At 44.4% G+C, this 26,545-nt stretch overlaps 1 protein-coding gene across 2 annotated transcripts in view; it reads left to right on the top strand.

Annotated features, from left to right (window-relative positions):
* RAP1GDS1 (Rap1 GTPase-GDP dissociation stimulator 1) overlaps window positions 1-26,545 on the top strand; it is a 748,947-nt gene that overhangs the window by 179,761 nt on the left and 542,641 nt on the right. The window lies entirely within an intron of this gene.

Below are 26,545 nucleotides of genomic sequence, written 5' to 3'. Positions count from 1 at the left end.
AAACCGCCCCTGCTTTCACAAATTCCATTTTCGTGTTAGGGCCTGCTTGAGGTTTCAGCCACTTTGCCACATTACAGTCTCTGTGACTCAGGAAAAGCCTTAGCTGATTTAGTGTGTAAAAGTAATGGGCCTCATTTATGAGGAATTGGCGCAGGGCAGTGCCGCAAGTCTTTTTGCGGCGCTGCCCTATGCCAATGTGAACCGGCAGTAATGCATCGTATTTATAAAGTACGGTTCATTCCTGTCTTTTCCCCCTACGCTGCTGAACAATTTGCTGTCTCGCGCCAAAGTAGGCACCTTTGGCTGTCAGGATTTTTTTTGTGTTGGATTTGACACCTTCCTGCACAAAAACAATCCTGAGAGGCATTTTCCTCTTTCTATATGACATGGAAAGAGGAAAATATTAGGGGAAATACAAATATTCTCCTCATTATGCCTTCTCTGGCGTAAGGTTTTGGTGTTGCCCCGGGTTTAATTGAATAAGTAAATCTGGGCCAGCATCAAAATCCATGGGTGTTGTGTGGGAAAACCCACCACAACACCCATGGAACGCCTTTTTGATGCAGAGTAAGAAAAGGCAGAGACTTATGCCGCTTCATTTTACTCCATATCTGAGGCCATGCAAAGAAAGCCACGCAGAGTGGCCAAAGACACTGAAGCATAAAATTCGATATTATCAGTAATCACGTGTTACTGCTTGAAGTGAACAAAAAAACTCACTGCAGAGTTTTAAATTCAAGACCTGGCCGGTAATGACAAATAATTGTGGTCTGACTGTTGTGTGGCGCAGGAAGCACCACAGTAGGATTACCAAAAGGCGTTTGGGGCATTGCAAGTTGCACTGACAGTAGGCGAACGATTCTAGTTTGTTTCCCTTTTTATATTTTTGTCACTACAACAACACCACTAAGAATAATGCATTCCTTGTAAATAAAACTGTGAAAATGTTGTGTTCGTTTAATTGAATTGTTGCATGGTGTGTTAAAGGAGGTTGTCACGCGCCTGGGAGCAGCCTCGTTATGAGAGCAGATTGAGGTGTGTGAAAAGAGCGCGCATCTCTTGAACATTGTGACGAACGTTTAATTGCCATCCGCTCATTAAGCCTTGGCTATGAGGCATCCATGTATGAAAGCTCCGAAGAGTCCAGTCCTCGGGAGAGCCTCGGAGCCGACCCTATCCGTGCAGCGCCTTCTTACTTGCGCTGTACTTTATGCATTTCGCATTTGAGAACAGATAAGCGCGGTGTTAATAGGGAAATCATATCGCTAATGATAAATGTTTGCCACAGAGGCTCACATCACATTTCACCAGTGTACTTCGGCTTGCAAAGAGACTTGGGCATGTTTTGCTTATTTAATTTTGCATCCCCGCAGGTTATAAGGGAATAAAAATATCAAACAACCAATGCCGTTGGTACATTTTTAGTAATCTGTTGCACACTTTTTCGGAATAGAATCTTTCAGACTTATATTGAACTTGAGGTTCAACTTTCACCTTTCTCTAAATATGGACCTCGTTCAAATCTAATACAAAATAAAACCCCGTTTTCATGTGGGACCAAGCATTGATGAGCCTAAGATTTTTTTTAATGTTTTTAAAATGCCACACACTTTTATTTTGCAAGCAACGTGCACACATTGGCTAAGATCACACTTACATGAGCATATGGAGAGATGGCAATACACCTAGTCACCCATGCATAGATCGTCCCAACACATCCTACCAACATGCATATAGGTATCCATGCACACAGCCCACCAGACCTACACGCCTCAATATGGAGAGATGGTCAAATATGCAGTCAACCGTCCAAACCAACCAGTGCATACAATGTAACTATACAGAAAGACCAACACTTACAAAGAAAACACACGTACAGGAGAAAACCTAGTTTCACACAGTACAAATAGATGGATGAGCTCATGAATGGAAAGATTGGTGGGCTAAATGTATGCTGCGGCCCACTTATTCCCTCGTTGGGAGTGGCCTCTTAATTGCAGTGGGACTGATATCATCTTTTCCAAACCTAAGAGAAATTGTATGCTTTATACTTTCACCCAGAGATTGCAAATCAGACCCAGAAACTATTAATTCCTCCAGTTTTCCTATTTGTTTAGTGCACCTTCAGGGCCCAACTTCTAAAAGAACATATTTTCTCCCCCCCCCCCCCCCTCCCATGAGGTTACTGGTAACACTGCTATCAGGAGCTCGGTGGATGGAGGAAATCAGTCCGATGTTCTAGGCCACATGAATTGATGGCCTAAATCTTCAACTCCTCTGTGCACTAGCATAACGAAACTTGAGGGCCCCCCTCCGTACTCAGTCAGGAGCTGTCACGCCAGAGTACTGAGCTGAGGAGGGAGCCTGGTGCCCCCACACCATGGGAAAAACAGAACAGGGTGGCTGGACAGGATTATTCGTGAAACAATTCACCAGACACACAGTCAATCTGTACCGTGTGACCACTGGATTTAATTTTCCAAACAAGTTTATTTTTCTTTTTTACATTTATCAGCAATTTTTTGAAACACAAGCACAAACAAAACCACTGTCAATTCAAAAGGTTCATATATACAGTATCTACAAATGCACACATTTACAAATTTACAACAAAGAATCAAACAAAAGATTGGTTAGACACACCAAAAGACAATCACAAATGTATAATAATTCAAATAAATTGCAATTATATACAGTGCAGAGATTAATCCATAAGCGAACAAACGGGAACCAGTCCTAGAGATTGAAAAAACCAAGTGACAGGCGGGGTTGAGATCAAAAACAAGCCTGCCTGTCAACGAATGCCATGGGGGCATTTGTTACGCCACTGCCTCTGTGAAGAAGTTTGGATTCAAGAAGGAGAAAGAAAGGCATGTCAACACCCAGCAAATCCTTGTCTGTACCTTGAAGGATTCCCTTATTGTAGCCATCATGCCTACCCAATCTTTGCCCTCCTTATTAAGTTCACCTTTAGATAAAGCATGTAATGTTCTCTTCATGCTCATTAAGTTACTGGCCTCTTGGTACAATCATACCTACGCTGCACTGCAGCTGAGGACCGTTGCCTCTGTAGCACTATTGTACTAAACCATTGCGGATGCCAGAAAAGTGTGTTGATTTGCTTGACGCTAACAAAGACTACGGCAAACGCTTATTTGTCACGTGGAAAGTGCTGAATCTTACAGCGCATTAGCGAGGGAGTTGGGGAACATTTGTCATTGCCATATTTTAGACCAATTTATTTAATTCTTAAAGAGAATAGAATAACATCATATTCTTGTACCTCTGATTACAACAGATTCCAATGACAACAAAAGGATCAAAAACAAAACACACAATTCCAATTTCCCAGCATTGAAAGGGTACAGGGAAACAAATTAAATTGCATCATCCTGAGAGGAGCAATTGCATCGACATAGTATCACACATCATTTGCATTATCTTCATCAGGGCTTTCGTATGACATTGACATTATGCCCAGTCTACGTGCCTGCAAAGTAACTGGCGTTTGCCTCTTAAGCCCTGATGGCCTTTTTTGACAAATGTTTTGAATGGCAACCAGTTTTTTTCAAAGTGGTGTGCCTTTGTCATTTACTATTGCTGATAGTTTCTCCAATGCCTAGACATTAAAAAGTCTTGTCCACCATAGAGCTATCATTGGAATGGTATGGGCCCTCCATGTAAGAGGTATAATATGCGAGTCTAGTTATTATAAGGAACTGTGTGAGCAGTTTATCACTAAGTGTTGTGAGTGGCTACTCCTTGTAGTCCCCTGATTCACCTACCAGTAAGCCTGTAGGGTTGTGTAGCAGTTTAATGCCTGTGTTCGCTTTGTTGATGGCAAAAACCTCCTTGCAATAGGATTATGTATGTATGTAAGACCACCATATTTGAATATAGTGACCAGGCAGTCCATAACCCTTACAACAAATGCCCGAGCCTCTTGTGATTATTTTTTAACAGTTAGTCTTATGCTGAGAATATATCCAATATAGGTATGGTTAGCTTTGAATCTATAACACCAGTAATGCATCCAACAGTATGTATGCGGATGCTGGTGCACTGTTTTCTTATGCACTGGAACTAAAACGCAAATATTTCTCGTTTTGTGGTTTTGTGTGTCATCACAGAAAGTCATCCCAACTGTTTCCCTTAGCTGATGGTTCTCATTCCAAGGGGCTATGAATGCTATATTATCCATGTGGCAACTATTTACAGAATTTTTACTGAGTGATGATGCCAAAGGCAAGAAATGTGAGGATCTTTGGTCGCATATTGATAGTGATGTGAAAAAAGTACACGCTACTGCATTCTTTACAGGAAAACATAACTGCTGTAGTGGACATAATAAAAAAACTAGAGTCCGAAAACCCCTTGTCTGCCACATGTTCAGCATAATTGCTGTAGATGTGAAACGTCTCCTTGAGAGTAGGCTGGGTGACAGTACTAAGTACTAAAATACTATAATACTAAATACTATAGTATCGGTTTTTATTCTTGTATATGATCATTATTTTTGGTTTGGTTATTATTCCTGTACATGATAATTGAATTTTGCTCCCCTTAAGTCATTATGCTCCATTGTCTAGCACATTCTTCGTTCGCCCAGGTGTATAAATGATCTGTTAGATTTTCAACATTTGATTCAATGCCTTTTAGACTCCCCATTTGACTGTTGTTTTGATTATTGTTTTGGGTACTGTATATGATTATTGTATGTACTCCCCTTATCTCTCTATGCTCCATCGCATAGCCCATTCCTACTCGTGCACTGAGGTTATATTGAGCTGTTATGTTTGTACTAGTTGATTCCATGCCCATTGGATTCCCCATGTTAGACTAATGTTCTGATTTGTTACCTTTGCCTCAAATTGTAAAGCGCTCTGATATTCACCGGGATCAAGTTCGCGCTATATAAAACTTTATTAATAAAAAATATATTTGACTTGGCCGCCTTACACGTGGGTTGAACCACAGTTAATCAGTCCCTTCCGTATGCATATCTTTCTCCCATAATATTTTTTGTGCTTAATATTGGGTGGTAAAATAGTCATCAGTTAGAAACTTCTTTCTTTGTCTGACACTAAAAGAATCACTTATCTAATGAGGTTTCCTCATGTCCACCCTTCTCCTTAATGTCTAAGTTTTGACATTTCTTACTGCAAAGTCCATGTTTTTCTGTTAAAAGCCTTAAACTGAACTTGAGGTACGGGCAATTGCATGGTTTATTCCTCCATAGGGGCGGTAGTCTTTCAATTTCTAATGAAAGATCTGTCCCAAAACTGGGACAGTGTGCCTGTCCTCAACCCAAACATTTTGTTTTAAAAACACAACAGCCGCTCTGTTGCCAATACCAGCCCTGGTTTGGAGAGTAGGCCTGACCTTCAGGTGCCTGCTGCTTTCTGCCTCAGAGCTCACTTCTGACATGCTCCATTTGATTATGTCAGCAGACGTTTGGTATAGAGCCTCCTGCCCTGACATTACAGTTTGCTTTCTTGCTGTAAATCACCCAGTAGATAGTCCTTGTATTCTTGTTCCTCTGGGCCTAGACGTCAATCAGCACTGAATCTAAAGTGCTATTTCTCCTTCCACCAATTAGTCGTGTGTAGACTTTTCTAATTGGGACTATTACTTTGCATTTGCAGGGGCTACCATTTACCTTCCAAGATTCCTTCATCTATGTAGCCATTATTTTCAGTTTCCTCATTCTAACATTCTCTTAAATGCATATGCAACATATTCCCTAATTTACTCCTTCACTGAACACATTTTAATGTGCCTTTGCAGACTAGTAATTTAGCCTTTTTAAGTATCTCCTGAGACAGCGTATGCAGTTTTATTGCCATGGCATCTCTTTGCTCAGTATTATTACATTCAAAACAGCTTGTATCATTTCTGATCTAGGCTGAACATTGCCCTGATCTAAAATCTTTTGAAGGGTCAGACATCAGGTGAGGTCTAAGATTAAGTTCACCCTTCTTCCCACCCCACACCTTTTCATAACTTAGACCCAACAATCTCAACTTCACTCTGAGGGTAGTGTTTTATAAACCTTCATTTCCTAACTTTGGAACCTTTCACTCAACCTTCCTCCCCAAAATAACAACGCCTGCTACACCCATAACCATCTCCCACTCGGACAAGGGAGGTTCCCGGGACATCTTTGGTTGGAGAAATTGAAAGTCCCAGACATTCTATCATTTAAAAAAAATATGCAGGCTTGAGAAGACACATTGAACTTTCAAAGAAGGATAGAGAATATCAAGAATTTGTTTCATAGAACTTTGTGGCCATTCTCCATTTTTTGGGACGTAGATTTCGGTTTATAACGTACATGCCTGAACAGAACGATCACTTGTCTTTCATTAGTTTACCATGTCCGTTTGAACATGCTTATGCATCTCCTTCTATGATCACAACAGAACAGCGGTCCATGTCTTGTCACCCTCTTAGAAACCATCTTCCCCCTTACCTTTCTATTTTGTTATTTTCTTACTACACATGCATCTCATTATCATTAGACTTTGTCGAACTACGCAGTTGTACAAGTACATTTACCCAAATAAATTGTGACCACACAGTATACACACCACTATCTGTTCATTAGATATGTTCAGGGGGCGGTGCAAAAGAGTTTCATTGAATCAATGAGTGGTTGAGGTAGTGATAAATCAGGCAATTAGTAGAGTCTTGCTGAAGTGTGATACTATTGCAACTCATTGATCATAGCCAGTGCATTTTCTTCCAAAATTATCCTGTTCCCTTACAGGGTATTCTTTAAAAATCCTCTCCACCATAGTTTCCCTCAACCGGCACACAGCCCAGCTCACATTCTTCCATAGGTCCCTAATCACAAATCCAAGCGTATACGGAATCCTTTGAGTGAAGGTACTGGGTTTCGGTCAGACCCATTTTTTATCCACCACCCATTTCCTTGTCCTCAGTTACCATGGTCTTTTAAAATTTCCACTAAGCTCTTCTGTAGGTAGACTGAATATCGAGAAGCGTAGCCTCCAAAACCACTGCTCATTACCAAATACTAATAAATATGTTAACATTTCTGTTTTCCCTTTTCTATCTACAATTGTTTGGAAAATATATTATTTTTATGTTCAATATCTTTATTATTTTTTAAAAAGTAAGAATTTGTAAAATTATAATAAAACACAATACATCAGGGCAAAGTATTCAATAAATAATAAAAAAAATTAAGTGAATACATATACTAATATAGAATCCATGTCAGGAGAATATCGAAATCACGAATACCACTAAATTAGAGTATATAATATAAAAAATATTTCATATTAGAATGACAACAAAACATTTGCGGTATTGCACAAAATATCAGAATTAGGAAGAGAAGAAGAGAAAAAGATAGGATAGAAAGAAGGAAGAACAGAGAAAGCCGGAGCGAAGAGAAAGAGGGGACAATATATAGATAAATAAAATGATGGGTAACTGGTAAATAAATAAATAAGCGATAACTGATAAAAGGTCAATTAGGGCACCTGCTGCAGTGGAAAAAAGAAATTAAGAAGTAGAGGCAAAAGGATATTGGGCTACCAAACCTTGCGAGGACAGCATAATTATACTTCTCTAAAGACCTCCAAATATTATTAGAGATGGAAAGAGTACAATGTTTCTCTTCAACAGAAGTATGAGCCCCACAAAGAAAAGATACTGAGGCCCACCAAGTATGATAGGATGGAAAATATATTATTTACCCTTCATTTTATCATCTTCAAGTCTTATCAGAATACTTTCTTTCCTTTTTAATCAAATTTGTTCAGTTGCAGTACTTGCTGGATCACCTAGTTTATACCAGTTGTTGTTGTTATAAGGTTAAGTTACACCAGTTGCTTGATTTTAATTGACAACCTTTATTAATGCTATAACCTATATCTTACAGAATATTACAGGCAAGAAATGTGCATATTCAGAACTGCAATATAGAAATAATATTTTTTGGTTTTCGCTGCATATGATTTTTTATGGTTATTTTGAACTGTTGTTGAGAGAGAGTATCAGGAATATGGGGTGGCAGGTAATTCAGTGCAAAGTGCCTAGAAGTTATAAGGACCGGAACTTTGAGGCAGTATTCGTTCATTTGAGTGTAACCAGAACATTACCGGGGCGTAACAGCCACGCCTGCTGACTTACGAGCTGGGGAACCTTGGAGTAGGGAAGATGACTTGTAGTGGATTTGAGGACGAGTCGTTGTGTGTGAATACAGACCGTGATTAGGTGTAGATGATGTGTGGTGGTGGTTAGTGGTTGGCCATATAAAGTGTAGGTTTTGGGGAATATAAGGCATTTTTTATTTCTTTTGCAGTTTTATACAGAGCAAACATGACCCATGAGCATTAGGACATTTAACATGAGAACTAGACTGTTACACATTTTTAGGCTCAGGGGGATAAAGTAATTTGCCCAGAATCACAGGATATTGACCCGGAAGTTGTTCTGAGAGGACTGCCACTGTATAGGATTACTTAAACAACACACGTCGGCAAAGATAACAGCAGCACTCATAAGGCCCAATATAAAATTTCTAGTAGTAGACCATCCCTGCATCGTTGAAGGAAAAATTGAAATGTTAATATTTTTTACATTTTTGCACTTACTTCTGCCACTGGTTCCATGGTTTATGACGTAGTGGGCTCATGTAAGGCCAGAAAGGAACTTAGTGCACCTGTGATGTGATGCAGGAGTTTGGCCACTTCACACCTTAAGGGCCTTTGACTGGTCCAGTGTGCAAGCAAGGATGTCCTGGGTAGGCCTCGGCAGGGTTCAGCTAAGTGGAGCTCCGCGAAGTGCAGAAAAAACTCTGCCACGCTGCGTGGAGTTCCGCAAGCAGCAGAGTGAAGTAAGTTGAGCTGATTTTTAGCGCCGGGAATTTGTCTTGGGATGTAAAATCAGCCTGAAGGACACCACGTGCAGCGCAAGAAGGTGCTGCTTCATTCTGACGCTTCTTGAGCAACATCTTCCTCAACGCAAGCGTCAGGTTTCTCAAGTTATGAGCAGTAGCGACCTGCAGCGACCAACCACGTTGAGAACTCTCATCGAGAGGTGGTTTAACCTACGATTTTCCTCACTCGCCAACTATACATTGGTGAGCCGCGCGAGAAGGAAAACTCCGCTCATGTACGCAGAGTTTTTCAGAACCCCGTGCTCTACTCTGGAAACGGCGTGGCCACAACTCCGCAAACTCCATGAGCGGATTGGAATTTTATGCCCAGGTCTAGTCCTGGGGCACTTAGTTATGAAGCAAATGAGACCGGAGGCACAATGTTGGAAGGAAATTCTTGACCAACCCAAAATGGTAGCCCGATTGCTACTTTGAGACTAATCCTAACCTCCAATGGCCACTGTGGAGTGATGATGTCGATATGGCCTTTGTGAAAACTGATGAGGCCGATTGAGGTGCCTCCTTGCTAGACACGCAGTGCTTAATTTGTAAAAAAAAAAAAAAAGTGCCAGGGCTTAATGCATTTATTAAGAGGCCATTGCAACTTATATTACCCACTAACACCTGTCCGTGCCAATGCAACTACTAATCATCTCACTCTTACGAGTGCAACAGATTGCCCTGGACACGCTCGTATTATTGTTTTTTTATGTATACTTATCGATAAACACGCTGTTAATATGCGCTCTTCAAACTCGGATTAACAGCGGCACCATGTGGTGAACTGTCACAAGATCATTAAGTACCAGTGCCGGTACCGGCAAACGTTGCCTCAAATTCAGCACTGCAGAACAGCAGGCTTTGGATGAGGGGCCTCTGGAATGGATACCTCGTGGAGGAGCCAGTGGCTCCTGGTGGCTCCTGGTGGCTCCTGGTAGCTCCAGCTGCATTTGAGGTAATTCCTACCGACTACCCAAATCAATAATAACCGCTTTCCCTTTAAAAATCTCAGCTGCATGAATGAATATCTCGCAAAGTCGTTATGTGTCAGCATTGACAATGCAAAAACAAAGATGGTCTTCCTCTACGGCTGCAATGCGAATTATTTTACTTTCCCGTCCCGCTGCCTGCTGTTATGTCTCCTATTACTGTAGGGTAGGCGATAATGAATGAAGATGGGTGGGGGTACTGTAAAACATGCTTCTCTGTCTTGCCAGGCCCCAATTCCTGCTTTCTTTTAATAGAGCTACTGCCGCGGCAGTGGAGACCGCAGGCCGCAGCGTTCTTGAAGTAAATTCCTCTGAGGGGAATCCGGCGTAACAACTGCAGACAGGCCAGGAGGGAGTGACGACCAGCAAACTCTCGTTCATCGCCATTTCACGTTTTACAGTATCTAGGAGCGAGGGGGTGCATTCCATTCAGGAGAAGAAATAAGGCGTGCAGTTGTCTGTACAATCCGAAATAGCCAAGTGCATTCACAGTGCCTGTGTTGAAGAGGCATGTTGAATTTAAAAGCACTGCTTCTTGGGGAATGCATATTGCTAGGCACTATCGCCCACACCATTTTTATCTCCATGGAGGTCTACTGGTGCCTGTGCTCTTCCACGCTGAGTAATATAGTTATTCTTTCAAGCACCAGCAGAGGATTTAATATCTTGAGATGTCCATTATGAGTTTTTTGCGATTTATCTTTAATTTTGTATAATTTGTAGCAGTCAAACTATAATCATGTATTACATTGAAAATAAAATACACCTCAACATTGACAAGAACTTAATCAGTTTGATGCTGATTTTGAACAATGTGACGTGTACTCTCTCATTCAGTCCTTTTCTTCATTTCAGGAATTAGAAAGTATTGTGTTTGTTGTCAACAAAGAGATTTTGCCACCAAGACTTATATTCCAGACATGTACTGATTCATCTTTTAAGGCCCTACTTTTCTGCATTCTCTCTGGACTGGGAATGTTCCTATCCACAAGTGTAGGAGCAATGGAGCAGACAGAATACGAAAATAACCGCCACGTGTACCATACCTCTAATCACACAGCATGTGAAGCGGGCAAAGCCGACCCTCCTTGGAAGACTTGCCTTCAGCCTTCTATCCATCCATCCTTCTACCCTCCCATCTATTCATTTCCATCTGTTCATACTTCACATTTTCATGCACCCATCCAACCATACTGTCTTCCAACCACATCCTTTCATATATACGTCATTCATTGTAACGATCCACCCATCAATATATTCATTAATCCATTCATCCGTCCATTCACTGTCCTTTCGTTCTTCCTTTCCATTCACCTGTCAGTCCTTCCATTCATTCACACATTCACTGAGAAATCCGTTCACTCTTCTATCCATCCCTTCGCACTTCCATCTTTTCACCATTCCACCTATCCATCCTTACACAGTTCAATTATAACTTTGTCGTTTTCTTCCGTCTTTCCTTTCACATTTCCTTCCTTCCACCTCCCATTCTTTTTTTACCTCTATCAGCCGATCCTCTTTCTATATTTTCCTCCTGCTTGCTTTTTCTATTCATCACCTGCTATGTGCTTTCCCCAAAAGCCATCATTCCTCTTTTTTTTTTTTGTTTCCTTCACTGCACAGCAGCCCATAGGCCACATTTCTCTGTTGTGGTTTTCCCTACATGTATTAAGCATGAGAATTTTGTCTTGAGACAGGAGAGGCCTGCATGTAACAAGTTATTGTTCTAGTGGGACACAGTTTACCAACCTCACCTATGCTTTGCGAGTGGTGGGTTCCTTGCGCCACGTTGTGCGAGTCATTGAAAGCTTGAACCAGATAACTGGCTGTAGCTCTGTTTGAGGTCATATTGGAACCTCAAGCCCAAAAGTATCCGCAGTGTCTTGGAGGCTTTGTGGCCTAGTTGCTACAGCTACCAACTTCCCCATATCATATTCGGAACAAGGTTCGGATCCTGGTCTCAGGTCAGCATCCTGTAAATCCCAGCAAAAATGCCTGTGATGGAAATAAAATGTGGTTACTCGGTCTGTAAAACACTATTATGTCCTCAAAGTTTGCGCTATGTAAAACTTCTCCCAAAAATGTAGATTCTGCTTGTCACCCATGCTATAACCTCATATGCAAACAATTAAAGATCACTCATTAACTCTTTGATGGCAGAAAGAGTTCTAGTGGCTGGTTTGCATCGTGTGAAAGTGGTAAATCTGGTATCAATCCTGACTTGCCTTCTTGACCAAATTGTGTGATTTTAGGCTGCTACTTTATATCCTCGAGCCTCCTTTGTATTCAGTATCGCTAATGAGACCACCTTCAAATAGGTAAATTTAAGGTTGTGCGCTGTACCAAAACCGCTTGCATTTGATTTGATAGCCTCTTATAATGCTTCGTCTTTAATAAGAATCTAGCCCACTTCAGCATACACATGACAACTGACTTGCCCAATAATAGTATTGTCACCAGGACGGGCAAGAATGTTTCTCAGCTCATGTTTTAACACTCTTTTAATTTCAATAGATGCTTCTCTATGCAGAGATATAATCTCTTTTACTTGGGGAAGAGCTGCTGCATGTTCAAGAAATACTCTTAATTGAATGTTGAGAGCGTATTGAAAGATCTTATAATTTTCTGACATGCTTGTTGCACGATTGGCATGCCAAATATTACCACGGCTCGGCCCGTGCAGAGGCTCTTCGAGCCAGCCCATGGCTCGGCTCCGGCACGGCTCTCCTTGTGAATCGACCGGCTCAGACTCTCCTCTCTATTCCCAGCTTTCTACTCGTGGTGCAGTGCTACGTGAGAGGAGTCCTCTGCCGCTGGAGTTGCGCCGTTGTGATGCTCATAAATGCACCTCTCTGAAGGGGGGGGGGTGGAGGGGGTGGAATCCATCTTGGAGTTCAGCGAAACAGCATCTCTTCAAGCGTGACATGCCGTCGTGAAGTAATCGCCATGCTGAGCAGCAGGACAAATTATAGAATTAAGTAGAGCGTCTCGTTAGTTGTGCTGAGGAGATTATGCGAATGATTTTGAAACTAAAATGTCGCCGGGAAGCGCACATTTATGCCAGCCTTTAATTAAAAATGGAAGGAAAAGCCAGAAAATGTTCAGTTAACGTGGACTGAAGAAGGCTCACGCATGATGCTTTTCAACAGCACCCTTCTGTTTCCTTAATTTTACACTATTCGGTTCCTTCCTCTGCCTTGATGCGTCTCTGCACAGACTCGGCCATCACTTTTAGTCTCTCCAGCGTGGGCTGAGTCATAAATGTTCTATCCGCCGACGTTTGAGTTAATAGGACCATTACATGCATTATTCACTTCGGCGGCAGCTTCCAATATTATTATTTGTACCGTTGGAGATATAACTCTCTGAACAATAACTTTTTTTTCTTTCCACTGACAGTAATTGAAACTTTAGCTGCGGGGCTGTGCTTGGTTAGTCTGTCTCTGCATCTTTGAACAGACCCTCCGAGTACGTCAACGTGCTGCAACAGCTGCTACTGATGCTGCCTCAGATGTGCAAATTCTGTCAGAGGAGATGATGGACTTGAAGCATTCTTCCGGTTGCACGAGGCTTTAGAAGACGAGAACTTGCTTTTTAGGTCTGGCATTAGCCAAGACCCTTTGATGTTAAAAAATTATATTAGCGATACATGTATAGTGGGTTTCAGCTCTTGGTCCATTGTTTTTGTGGGATTAAGACTTTTAGTTCGAGACTATTAGGCGGCACATGTGGCGTCTATTTGGAAGAATAGCTTATCAAAACAAGCATTTGCAATGCAATAGGTCTCGCATTTGCAAGAGTTTGAGCGATTGGCATTGTAAATGACAATGCCTTTTATTTATGTTTTGAAACCTGCAGACTGTACGAAAATACACACTTTGTACTTATAGTTGTTGCTTATGAGAAGGAAGACTGGCGGTAGCTGCGCCTCTTTTACTGCCAGTCTTGCTTCTCGTAAGCAAGGATTATAAGAATAAAGTGCATGTTCACGCACCGCTTGCCGGTTTATAAAAACACAAATTAATGGCATTCACATTTACAATGCCAATAGCTCAAACTCTTGCAATTGTGAGACCTATTGCATTTCAAATGCTTGTTCTTGTTAGTAGTGATGGGAGTACAGAAGTAGGTTGCAAGTGTTTAAGCTTTTTCCTGGGCTACCCTGTGGGTAGACGAGCTTCACTTTTGCGAGCAAAAGCAACATTGTTTAACTTAGATTTCTGGCACAGAATTCAGATATAATGTTGAGGTATCGGCGGCCACAAGAGTCGCACGTTCCTGTGACTTTGTCTGGCAAAGATCAGCACGTTCCTTCTCTGTGTCTGTCACACCAAATGTCCAGAGATACACTTCCATGGAGACCCAACTGAGTGATAAGCAAATAAGCAGTGCGCATTCCCCCTCCTTGAAATTATGAATGCTATTGCAGCAGGCTAGTGGCTAATGCAGGCATGGTATGAGAGAGTATGCTCTTCTGCAGGCTGATTAGAGTATAGTTTAATATTTCTTGCCGGTGGATCTTGCATCCTTGTGCTCAGGTAAATGCATTCATAAGCGCTGCTCGTTTATGAACAATGGAGGCTGGAATCTGCCGTTAAGCCTGCACAATGCGAATCAGGCCGCAACGTGATACTCGGTGATGATGGTCTTGGTGGGTAAATATTGTTTTCCATTGTGAGCATGTGAGAGGCTGAGAGATGTGTAAAAAAGCACCTATGTACTCAATGAGTGTTGGCTCATTCAAGATGAAGTGTCCTACTAAATACAGCTAAAATCTAAAAGGTGCTCCCAAGCTGTCACTATGTCTTACAGTCTACTTGTTTCCACCTTCATAAAGTCAAGATAAAACATCCTCCCACTCTGGGATTTGAAACTCAAGGTTGAAGCCATGGTAATTTCAACCTGTAACTACGGCTCACCCTTTCTTAGGGGCCTCCACCTTAAAAAAAAATGCATTCCCATTAATGTGTTTTTTATGCTGCTTTTCTTTCAACGTACGGAACATAGGTGTACACTACCTGCATCCAACCTCAAAACTTCACTACTGCTATAAACATAATTAAACGAAAAAAACACAAATATATTGTAAACAAAATAAAACTTAACCACATCGCTGCGGCGGCTATTCCGCCGCAGCGCTAAGGGGGCGGGGGGGTCGCGCGGCGGGCGCATGCTGGTGACGGAACCGCTCCGTCACCAGCCGCGGTTGAGCTGTGCTCATGACGGAGCGGTTCCGTCATGGCCCCGCCCACTTAATAGAACGCGCCGCGCAGGCGCGAAATCAGCGCCGCGCAGTCGCGTCGGGCGGGCCATGACAGAACCGCTCCGTCAATAGCACAGCGCCACCGCGAATGATGACGGAGCGGTTCCGTCATCAATATGGAACCGGTTAAAGGTCATTCTTTTGAGGTCGGGGAGTAATATAATCGATAAGAAATTGTTTTGGGAGTGCAGTGAAAACGTTTCACCTTGACCAATTTCCAGGTCTCAAGAACGGCGGTGGAGATTGCCGTAAAATAACAAGCTTTGACGTACAAAGGCATATGGACAACGTGAAACTCAAATCTCCGTACACGTTGGTGACAGTGAAACAAATCGTACAAAGATCCCAAAACGATGCTATCAGCCACTGATAGCCCCACTAGTTTAATGCTGAATGTGCTTCTTGTAATTTACCCCCCGAAGTGCTAGTAGCGAGGAGCAGTAAAATTAACAGGAGGCTGTATGAACACCACATGTTCGGGCTACAGGTCGCCCTCCCAAAACAGCAGCACTCCTAGAGACTAGAGCCTGTTATTGTCGGCACAAGCGGTGGGCCAGTCCCATCCACTAGCTGGGCATTTCCATTGAACAGCAATTACTTACCTGCGATCGGCAATGCAATTTGTGTAGGTCCTGCAAGCTAGTCTAGACCATGTACACGTGCAAAAGTGAACCATACACCTCCCAGCACCCTATACCCTCCTGTGGTACATGGGGGGAGGGGTGTGAGAGTGGGGTCACACTGCAGCTAAGACTGGGCATGCTTAAGTAACCGGAAACGCCAACTGCCCATTATCATTTCCCATTTGTTTATCAGCATATTGTGCCTACAGAGTTTTTTTTCTCGACACCAGACCAGGCAATAGCATATGTCAACAGATATGCCTTTGAAAAAGTCCAGATTTTCCTGGTGTGTCACATCGAATGCATTCGAATAGGCTTTCTGCTGAGGTAGCGAGCATCGGACCCGGTTACACAGGCTTGCTGTAAGGGCATTGCATCACCCCCATTGGGCTCACGGGGCTTCAGCTCCCCCCAGTCGTGTGTGTCAGTCCGGGCGAAGACAGCTTCGCGGGCTGACAAGCATCTAATTGCAGCCGCACCCGAGGACTTAACAGGTCTTTAAAAGACCATTCAGTTGTAAATGTGGCTTTTATTTGTAAATGAGGCTTTTGTTGTGTGTTCACCCTTTCTTACAGCCACTCTGTCTAAGTAAGGAAGAATTAGCCCCCCCCCCCCCGAAATATTTTTCACCCCACCCCCCCCGAAATTTGGCTCTAGTTGCCCGCCTGATCGACACTCCCTTAGTAACAAGCAATGAAGTACAAGTTGACAGTAGCGCTTTTGAAGAGCACAGCACTCTTAAAACAAATTGCGTTTTCCCCTTTATTGAAAGTGAAACCGCGAATCATGGTGTGAGTTGTCTAGATAGTAACCTCACCCAACAAAAACAAAAAGTTGTCCTCTGAGCAATAGTTTAACAGTGACGGCGTAGGGAGATAGTGTTTGACCAGGGAGTTCTATTGTGTTCCCGGGTTGGGGTATATATACACCTCCAATTCCCCTTGCCAGGTTCGGGACCACAACCTTTGAAAGCTTGACAAAACTGCCAAAATGAGCTGCCTAGACCTTGCTTTGAGGGAAAGGCCTGCCAGACTGCACAGGAGGGGCTTGGAGAAGTCCTTGCATGAGGAAGACACTCCTCAGAAGGAGAGGTCAGTGAAGGAGCCTAAGCTTGACAAGCTGAGGATTCCCACTGCTACATCAGGGAATCACTTTTTGAGGAGGAGCCACAGGGATCCTGAAGTGACCTCACAGTAGCCTCCTCAGCTGTTAGCATCACCTTATTATGCCTGCACGAAAGGATCGCCGCTGCTCAAGCTCCATAAGCAAGACATGCACACTACTTTCAGAAGTGTGCTCCACCATCAGAAAGCATGCATGTCAGGCATCACCAATGGACTGAGAAACAGAGAAGGTTTTGCACATACCCCAAAAATCCAGAGAAGGGAAACAGGTGGACAGGTATTCAGATGCACTAGCCCACAATCTAGTTCGCATCGGACCTCGGCTCTCAAGGTAATTAACCTCACAGACACGTGAACTATCGCACAGAGATTATCCAACGGAACACCACAGCCCGCCTCCCAGTAGGTACTAAATGTATCAGTACTCTTCGGTATAATGTGTTGTTTCAGGAACATTATGACGTTTTACCTTGCTCTGCTCTTGTGTGTTCCCTGGAGCCAAGAGGGTTATTGCAAACCTAAAATCCCTGCATCACACAGGGGATTTGGTGGCCGTAACACCGATGGTACTGACCTACCGGAAGAGCTGCAGCACTCGGCAGCTGCTGGGAACTACAAGTCCCAGGATCCTCTTGAGACTGCACCTGCATCCATTCAACAACCAACAGGTGCCAATTAAGGCCGCTGGGGTCCCTCAGCCTGCGTGGACGCACCCGGGCCACGCTCGGGCAAAGCCACGAACATGGGTGGGCCCATCCGTGCCCGTCTGAGCCCAGAGGAGGCTGGGCCCCCCTTTTCGACTTTCTCTAAATATCCCGTGTTGTACTGATGTCCCAACTCTTGCACCTCTTGCCATTGCCTGGGCACGTCAGAAACCGAGCAGAAAGGTACTGTGTCCTTGTGCCCCAGCGAACTATGTGAAGACAACTAAATATCTTTCGGAGTTTTTTTTTTTTTTTTTACCAATACTGAAGGAGACGCTGAATACATGTGCCAAAGTGGCCGAGCCCTACACAGACAGAGGTCCTGAGTGAATAGTACTAGTTTTTTGACGGTGTCTTATGTACTTTGATGACTGAATTTTTGCTAACGGTGCTGTTATTCGCTTCCTTGCCTAGTTTGCACGATAGGACTGTGTATCCTGGGTTAGGGAGTAAAACTGAAACTGAATGGGGAAACATAATGCCGCGGAAACGCCCCCGGGGAAAAACAGCAAAGATACTGAGAAGTGCGGGGGATAATTGTACAATGGCAGAAACAGACGATCTAATAGAGGAGGCTGAATGCATGCTGGGGGACAAGGTACAACAAGTTAAAGCACAGAAGGAGAAAACAACCTCCTATTCCACTACAAAAGGAACGGCGAAACAGGGGGAAATTGGATAATAAACTTGCAAACCCTGGTAAGAAAGGGAATCATGAATCTACATCTCCGGTAGAAGGACCTGTTGCTGCAAATGTCATAGTGATAAAACAGACATACAAGCGCTTGGCAAAAGAGACCCCCCTTGATGTAGATAAGGGCAAAGAGCAGGAGACACTGCTCATGGCAATTACCTGTACAAACAGATTTACCACTGTTAGATGAAAAACCAGTCTTAAAACGAGGGCGGAAATCGAAACTAGTGGTGCGCACCACGGAGGAGCGGGGGTGAGGGAGCCGGTCTGTGTCTAGGACGCGCTGATGCGCGTCCTAGACACTGGTGGGAATGGGCCCGCCTTTGCCCAATTGCGTGCCTTATTTTTTTTTAAAAGCACGCTAAAGCAAAGGCCAGGCTGCAAAACCAAAACCACACGCACAAGTGTGTGGTCAGCTTTCTGAAGCCCGTACAAGAGGTCTTGCGCTGCGTGTGCAGTGCTGCGCACTGCAACGCTAGGCATGAGACCTAAACATAGAGTGGGTTTGGAGACTGCCCATTGCTTACTATACATTTACTTTCCTTGTCCCTCTCATTTGCCTTCTTCTCATTCGTGTCCCACCTTGTCAGTCTTGTCTTAGTCCCTCCCACGGAGCATTGCATCGTCACAGTCTCTTTGTTTGGCTATCACTGCTTGTTTTTTAAGCACTACTTATTTATTTTGTGTGAAGCTCTCTATTAAGGTGCATGCTTGTTTTAGCAGTCTCCCTCGTATGCATCTCTACTCTGGCACTATGTGTTGTTCACTGTTGCCAGAGTGCCTCCCCCGTCTTGCTTTGCCATTTCCCTCTCCATCCCTTCTGATGCTTCCTATCCCAGCTCCCCTCTACTCTAGTTGCAGTCACCAGCCGCTGCGGCTATCTCCTGCCTTTGTCTGCTTGCCCGCTCTCCCTTCTATTTTGGTTGCCATTTAAGATTGTGCCTGCTTTGCATTGTATTGTGCACCCCCGCTAGTCAGCCTTTCTTTTCTGTAACTAAGTAGATCCTCCCCTCCCAGCACCCCTCCCACCCCAGGACCTACTTAATGAGGTCATTGCGTGACCGTGCTGCTGGTGTGTTGGAGGCGTGCCAAAGGCAAGCACACCTGCACCTGGACTGCGCCCAGCGACAGGACCCCTGGTCCTCACGCCCTACACTGATACAAATCCGAGGACGTGAAGACACTGGAGCACAGGAGAACCAGCGACTGCTGCTTCACATCACCCAGAACCACAGAGGGACCCTACAGCTGCCGAAACTGTTGCTTCACATGCAACACCCTCACCCCAACGATGCCCAGGACACGTACACCCAACCTGAGCAGCCTGCTCCCTGCCCTGGGGCAGACGACACCTGACCCTGAGCTCCACTGAATCCTCTTCAACGTCCGAACATACCATGGAAATCTGGGGCACCATAACCACCCTCACCCCCAACATGATCATCACTGAAACCTTGTTCACCTAATCATCAGCACCCGACATTGCCACCGTCACGCCCCCGCTACAAGATGATACACCGTGATCGCCACGGCGGAGGAGACCTCACCATCATCCACAAGGATGCCCACCAATGCATCGTCATGAACGACGGCACCTTGGAGCACCTCAATTTCCACATCACAACCGACTAGAGAACCCTCGCCCTAGTTTCTGCAAGGCCATCGCCGACTTCATAGCCCCCTCACCATCGACTCTGAACACTACATCTTCCTGGGAGACCCAAATTTACTTCTAGAGCATCCTAAGGACACCAACTCTACAACACCCCTGGAAAACCCGTTCAACTTCTGACTCTCTCAGGTAGTCTCCACCTCCACGCACACTACTGGATACACATTAGACCTGATCTTCTTCTCCAGCAACCAAGTCAAATTCTCTCACACCACCAAACTGAACTGGACCGACCACAGTAGCGTTCACTTCACCCTCACCAGATTTGCACACCCTCTGACCTAACCCCCTCCCAACCTAACAGGAAATGGATCGGAGTAACAGAAACCACCTGGATTTCCACTCTCAAAGATACCTCACCCATCCCCGATGACCACATCGAAATATGAGCCCAAAACCTCTCTAAGGGTATCTCTGCCATCGCAGTCACCATCCTCCCCCTGAAAGACTCCCACAAGGACAGACCCTCCAAACTAGCCGTCTGATTCACCACCGAACTCCAGAACCTCAAACATACCTGTAGAGCAATGGAAATACGCGGTTGAGCCAGCAGGAACGCCTCCAAACCACAACACTTTTAGATCAGCCCTCAAACTCCTGCCGCCAACTGAAGGAAGCAGAGAAAACCAGCCTCACCAACCCCATCAAAGCCAGCTCCAACAACACCAAAGAGATCTTTTCCACAGTCTCCTGCCCATTAGCCGCAGAGAACGCCATTCATCTCTCCCAGGCACTCTGTGACACCCTAGCTGACTTCTTCCATCAGCAGATCTCTGACAACTACAGTAACTACAACCCCAGCCCACCAACCTCAACCTTCTTCACTCCTACACCGATGCTACCATGCCACCCAGCACACCAACTGGAACCAGGTATCCACCGAAGACACCTGCACTATCATGCAAATGTATGACGTTACAACGCATACATATAAAACGCATGCCTTTACAACGCAGTTTTTACATCGCAACATCCTTTACAACGCACTCTATTACATCGCATGACACTACACCGCATTTTTAGAAACTACCCTTACAACGCATTCCATTACATCGCATTATACCTTTACAACGCATACCATTACAATGCATATCATTACATTGCATTTAAGGTAAGTATTGGCTAGTATAGGGGTAAAAATGTCTATTCTAACTCCAGGGGGTGCAACAGTAGTGTAAGTGTTGGATAGTGTAGGGGTAAAAATTACTATTCTAACTCCAGGGGGTGCAATAGCAGGGTAAGTGTTGGATAGTGTAGGGGTACTATGCGTTGTAATGGTATGCGTTGTAATGCCTGCGTTGTAGTGACGTGTGATGTAGTGTCATGCGTTGTAGTGACGCGTTGTAAAGGATGTTGCGATGTAATGACTGCGTTGTAAGTGTAGTGCGATGTAATGGTTGCTTTGTAAAGTACGTTTCCCCAATCATGATTACAATCCACTCCGGCTCACCCATGGACCTCTGCCCTCACCACATCTACAACATAGGGAGAAAAGAAATCCGCTTCCACCTCAATGAAGCTCTCCACGCCTCCATTAAAACAACCACAGTCCCCGCCGCTTGGAAACCGGCAGATATGCAAAAGGAGACTTAAAGAAAGTACGGTTCCTAGGCCCGATTCCCCCGTCAGGCTGTTAAAAGTCTGATGCGATCGGGAAAACAAAGCCGCGAGTGCAGCGCGCGCCTTTCCTGCCATATACTTTAGCCGCGATAATTTGAAGCATATGTCAGGAAATGCACGTAATAGACATCAATAGGCCAGGGGCGGAGCTATGCGCCCGCCTCTGGCCTATTGGTGTCTACCTTACAAAACAGCAAGCAGTGAAAGGCCAATAGCAGGCCACAAAAAAAAAATCACACACACGAGCGTGTGGAATTTGCAGGTCTATTTTTAAACCCCCTTCAAGAGGGCTCTCTTGCGAGCCCTAAAAATACTGACACATCTCACTTCTACCCTTCCAACGAAAGTCCTGTAGAAATCCATCAGACTTCAGCTTACCGAATACCTCAAACACAACAACCTCCATGACTCCTCCCAATTAGGATCCTGGGCCAACCACATCACCAAGACCGCCCTGATAGCTGCCGCAATGACATCAAACATCTCCTCGACCAAGGGGAAACAGCGAACCTCATCCTCTTCGACCTCTCTGCCACATTCAACACAGTCGCCCATCACACCCTCATCACCAGAATTCGCCACCTAGGTATCCAACACAACACTCAACGGAATCACCTCCTTTCTCGCCGGCCAAACCCAGAGAATCCACCTTCCTCCCGTCTCCTCTGACCTCAAGAACATGATCTGCGGGGTCCCCCAGGGCTTTCCTCTCCGCCCCATCCTTTTCAACGCGTACATGACACCACTCGCCAACATTTCCCGCACCCACGGATTCAACATCCTATCCTAAGCCGACGACACCCAGCTCATCCTCCCCCTCACAAACTACAAAGGCACCACCAGAACCAACTTCCAGAACACCATGTCTGACATAGCAGACCGGATAAGGGCCAACTGCCTGAAGTTCAACTCGGGCAAGACCGTGGTTCTCACCTTCGGATGCTACTCCCTCCCCCTAGAAGGACTTCTGGTGGTCCCCTGCCCTCGGCCCATCACCTTCACCCTCATACCACGCACAAAACCTCAAAATCATCCTCGATAGTCCACTAACCATAAAGAAGCAAGTCAACGCCATCTCTGCCTTATGCTGCCATACCCTCCACTGGATCTCCACCCACAACAGGAAAACAGTGACCCAGGCCCTCGTCACCAGCTGCCTCAACCACGGCAACCCCCTCTACCTCGGCACTACCAAGCAGCTACTCAACCACCTCCAGACCATCAAGAACTACGCAGCGAGGTTCATCCTCAACCTCGCCAGAAGAACCAGAATCTCACCCCACCTCAAATCCCTCCACTGGCTCCCCCTACACAAAAGATGCCCCTTCATGCTCCTCAATCTCGTCTACAAAGCCCTCCACAACATCGGACCCGATTACCTCAAACACTGCCTGACATTCCACCAGCCCTCTAGAGGACTCCTCTCCTCCTCCTCCCCTCCTCCTCCTGCGCCCTGGCGGTTACCCTCCACTCGCATCCGACTGAGCCACTGTGGAGGTTATTCTTTCTCCTACATAGCCGCCAAGTCCTGGAACGACCTATCCCTCAACCAAGAGTAGAACCCCAGAACCTGGAGATTCTCTGGGGTGATAAGCCGCGTTATACAAGAGCTTCTTGATTGTGCGAGTCTCCTGCCCACTTAAAAAACAAATGCATTTGCATGTTTAGTTTACTTTTAGTTGCCAATCCAACTCGGTTCTTTAACTAAAAATAAAAGTGCATGCATCATTTTGTAGGCGTACAAGTGTGTGCATCTACAAATGACACAAGTGGCTGCATCAAAGACTCAGATGATGTGCAGCGAGGCTAAAACCATTAGCAAAACTAATCGATCACAAAGGCATGACATATTGGCTTTGCCATTGCTTGTTCTTTCTCTCACTACATCATGTGGCAGTGAGTCCGCTTACTATACCCATTGGCTAACTTCACTGTGAGTGACTGTATTCTTCCCTTTCCCAAGAAACACATCCAAACACATTAGTTTCCTTCAGTGAAAAGGATTACTAAGGCAATGTGCATTTTTTTAGATTAAAAAGTATTTTTGCTTTTAGTACTTTTCTTTTTGATTGACAAGGGTCCTACAGCTTTATCAGCAATAGAGGATTGCATAAACCAAGACGAAGCAACCCAACTGTTGACGAAACCAAAAGGCTGACAGCCAGTGCCAGACCTATTGGCTTTGTCAAGGCTTTACATTTTTTTTTTACATTAGTTCTGCCAAAACCAGCAGGGTTTACACCATATATGTGGTGAGGATAATGGAGTGGATGGAAGAATTCATGGCAGAGAGAGTTTTGTTTAGTTGCCGAAAAAACCCTCTTGCTGAGTGAGAAAGAACAGATGCAATGTAGACTGGCCATCAGAGAGCGCACTAGGACCCCCTCCTGGGTAAATTGTGCGCTATCCAAGAACACATAATAGGATACCCTCCGGGCTGAATTGTGCGCTATACAAATACGCATAACAGGATACCCTCCTAGGAGATGTGTGTGATATACAAGTACGCATAACCGGATAACCTCTTGGGTGAATTGTGCGCTATACAAGTACACGTAACTGCATACCCTACCGGGTGAGTTGTGAGCAATACAAATACACATAACCTAACACTAGCGAACCTGTAGGAATTCCTCATCAAACTCCTCCATAAGATAATAGTGTCTTGCAAGAAACCAAGGGCACCCAATACATTCCACCCTCTTTCACTCATTGGTAAGACATTTTCAGACTACCTTATGAAGTAGAAGGCACATCAGACCTGGACTTGGATTCTGAAGCAGGATGTCATCATCTGTAGATGCTATAAAGGGAAGGGAAAACGTAATTGTCTGTCGGCTACAATGCTTTAGACAAATGTGTTCTTATAGGGACCTGCCTGCACCGCTTGTTCTGATTGCGCAATTTCTAGTTCTGATTTTTATTCTTGTGAGCAAGGACATTTGAGGATGGAGACCACTGTGTGATTATCTGATTCAGAATTTCCTTAGCCAGCTCTTAATGCCTTCTGTTGATGATGTTGAAGTTGTTTTGTCGAGCCAGACCTCAAGCCTGAGTACTCTCCGGAGGATGTTCCACATGTGGATGCAAATATCTCCCTACTGTAAGCTACTGGGCGATAGGAAATGCATTAAAGAAAAACTCCACTATGTGGCAAATGCCAACATTAGTGGTCACAGAGCAACCACCACTTTGCGCAAACCTCAGATATGGTCAGCCCATCACCATTCCAAGTAACACATCCGTTTACACACAGTCTACTTGAAGGACTCAATGGCTTAACTAGCATCTGGACCAGTGCTTAATTTGAGCTGGTGGTTTCTGGTGCTCGGCACCGACACTTAATTGTCGACACAGGTATTCAATTGTCTACACTGGCACTTATGACAGCAGAACAGTAATTGTTAATTCAGTACGCATTAAAAACAACTAATAATACCTGCCACCAAAACTATTGCTATAACTTTGGGGGCCTGGAATAGGCTGCATTGTTACACTTGTTGTGTGCTGGTTAGTAGTAGTTGTGTAGGCACTGCCATTGGCAACGACGGCAGCGGCAATGGATGGTGCAGGCTGCAGAGGCCTTCTGACTAGAGCCCTGGCACTTATGTTTTTACAAACTAAGCACTGACTGGACCCTTGACTGGTTTGCGAGGTCCTCCTTTCCCGTGCCATAACCTTCAGCAGCCTTGGCCAGGTGTCCTGAGTGGAGCACATGGTTATCCTCAGTCACACTGCAGGGGTCAAGTTGGGGGCAAGAGGCAAGCCTGAAGGTCTTCGGTGGGGAAGGAAAGTTGTGTTACAGTGTACAGCATTTGGGGGCCTTTGCAAATTCCCTGTGCTTCTAGACTGCGTGGGCAGGTCCGTGTTGGCCTCTTAAATGGACCATCACTTCTACCTTTCAAAACAAAATAATGTGTAAACGTGTTATATACATCACTGTATGAAATCAAACACCTTACTGGAGTGTCTTGATAGGAAGTATGGGCCCTTCTCTGGCTGGAGACAGAACAGCAGGCTTTTTTATGGAAGGAGACTATTGTAAGATGAGAAGATGCACCTGTGTAATAGAGGTAATGTGAAAATTACTGCTGCGAGGGAAGCACAAGGGAAAACGATTAGCGTTGATTCACTGGATAATTTACCATACAATAGATAACCAGGATTAGGAAGAGGAAAATGGAGAAGGTAGTAATCTCAGTTTCTGTGGAAATAATTAGGCAGTGATTTTTTTTTTATGGTGGAAAGTTCAGGATCGCACATCAAATGTTTGAAGTTTTAGCCTTATCCTTTGTCGGAATTTTGGGAACTGAAAAATGTCTACAAATTTAAGCTTGTGGGCCGTAATCAGAATTGTGAATTTTCCGGAACAAAAATAAAAACTAGTTGCTCACTCAGCTGAAATTCAGTTGCAAAGTCTGGGAATCCTGCACACAGGCTGCTCAATGTAAATGTTAGTAAATCATTTGATTGAAGATATGTTTTCCAAATGAATCTTTTCCTAAGTAAATGTTACTCCGTTATTAGATGAAATGTCAGTGTAAAGTTTGTCATAAAAGAAGATGGAGGAATAAGTGGAATCTGCAATCTACTAAGGGTAGTTCTCACTGAGATTTCTGCATATTTAAATCGGATATAAGCTTGGATAGCTCCATTTTCAGCAATTAACACTGACAGGGATTCTCAAAGCCACCTTTGCTTGTGGAGGCGTCTCCTGTACATGTTGCAATTACTCTACACCTACAGAGAAATATTTCTGAAGCAAATGAAAATTTAAAAAGAGAATACAAAAAATGCTCTTCTTAGCAGTAAGCATGTGGATACCCCACACCACAGTGCTTCGAAAAAGAGCCACACTCCAGAACTGTATGTGAATAACTTCCATTTATGTAAGCAGATATTGCAGCTGTTAAGGAACAGCCAAGTAATGCCATCAACCGCAAGA

The sequence above is a fragment of the Lissotriton helveticus genome, chromosome 2_1, assembly GCF_964261635.1.
Source record: "Lissotriton helveticus chromosome 2_1, aLisHel1.1, whole genome shotgun sequence".
NCBI classification, from domain to species: domain Eukaryota; kingdom Metazoa; phylum Chordata; class Amphibia; order Caudata; family Salamandridae; genus Lissotriton; species Lissotriton helveticus.
The sequence above is the reverse complement of the archived record's forward strand: the minus strand, read 5'-3'. Positions and strand labels throughout refer to the sequence as shown.